Below are 1,562 nucleotides of genomic sequence, written 5' to 3' on the forward strand. Positions count from 1 at the left end.
CTGAGAAATTTCAAGATGCCACTGTTGGTCATTGTAACGTAACTCATGATTTAATTTTCAGCCTATTTCCTTTTTAGTCTGCCTGTACCATTCCACAATCCCCATTCAGGCCTTGTTCCTAGTGATAAACAGTTCAGGGCCAGCTATCGCCATTTGGTTTTAAGTGGAAACTTTCACTTTAAATTTCGAGGCGATCTGCACGCATGCATAGTAGAACCCTCTAGGGGTGTCCACTTGCTCAGATACTCCCTCTAGTTCACCATAATGGAGGTGCGTAGCGAGAGACCAATGAACAGATACCAAAAAACAAAGAATGTCCATACCTGTATTTCCACGGTTCTTTCAGGCATCTGTGGCTGATCCTTCCTCTGCTTGGTGTTGCTCAAGATGGCGGCTTGGGAACAGCTGAGCATCTTGAATTAGAAAACAATGGATTTCTTGCTTTTGCTATAAATTCCCCTAGCTGTAAGCCTTCCAACCTTCTAAATATTCCTTCATACGTGGTTCAGTGTTCTGGCACCATCCCCTGAGGCTGCTCAGTCCAGTATTCTGTGTTTTTACTGATGGAACTCTTCACTACACTTCCACCTGATCCGCCATCTTGTTTGTTCTCTCAGATTTACTTTTAAAAATAGATGCAATGCCATTAAACATTTCTATCACTATCATATCAATTTTGGATAAGTTGTGCTATTGAAGAAATTCTTCTATTACATCTGCAAAGTACAGTTGGTCTTCATTATTCAAATGATTCCAAAATTTAGAATTCAGTTCCTCATTAAAATTTATTTGTAATCCCCAAATCCATACTAGCAATGTCTTAATGATGATATGAAGACATGTACAGAATGATGAGGAGTTTGAGTCACCTGACATGCAACCTGAGACTGAACAAGATGACACCTTCTTGTTTCAGTTGACATTCTCTAAAAAAGTGTTTTGTTTTGTTTTTTCAATTTATTTAGTGACATGGGAGATGGTCATGGTGGGGGGTAGATTCATTTTTGTGAGAGATTCTGCTGCCCTGAGAATCTTTCCAAAACATGTGTCTTTTCAGGGTGGTACTCTGCTTAAAGAGCAATGATGGATTCTTGCTGTCCATAAGATAAAATATAAACTCAAATAGTCCTAAAATATATTAGGACATTCACAACTTGGTCCCTGTTTATTTTTATGGCTTCTTCAACCATTCTCCCTCACCTCCTTAAATGGAGATACAGGACGGCTCTCCATTCCCTAAACAGGTAATGATGTCGCATCCATACAAGAGTTTTTCTACATATGGATGTGACATCATTTCCTGATATGGTATTGTGGGTTAATGTGCTGGACTGCAAAGTCATTTTGAATTGGAAGGTGGGTTTTTCAAGTTCACTAGCTGATCCTCAGAAACCCTATACAGGGTCGCTATGGGTCAGAACTGACTCAACTGCACTTAACAACAATAGCAACAACTTTTCTGAACGTATAGTCAGATGTGATCATTGGATGTCATCAATTATTATTCTAGGACTCCTAAACAATTTAGTCTAGAGACATGTTGTAATTACTTTGTCTTTAAT

Source organism: Chrysochloris asiatica, unplaced genomic scaffold, assembly GCF_000296735.1.
Source record: "Chrysochloris asiatica unplaced genomic scaffold, ChrAsi1.0 scaffold01158, whole genome shotgun sequence".
Lineage (NCBI taxonomy): Eukaryota > Metazoa > Chordata > Mammalia > Afrosoricida > Chrysochloridae > Chrysochloris > Chrysochloris asiatica.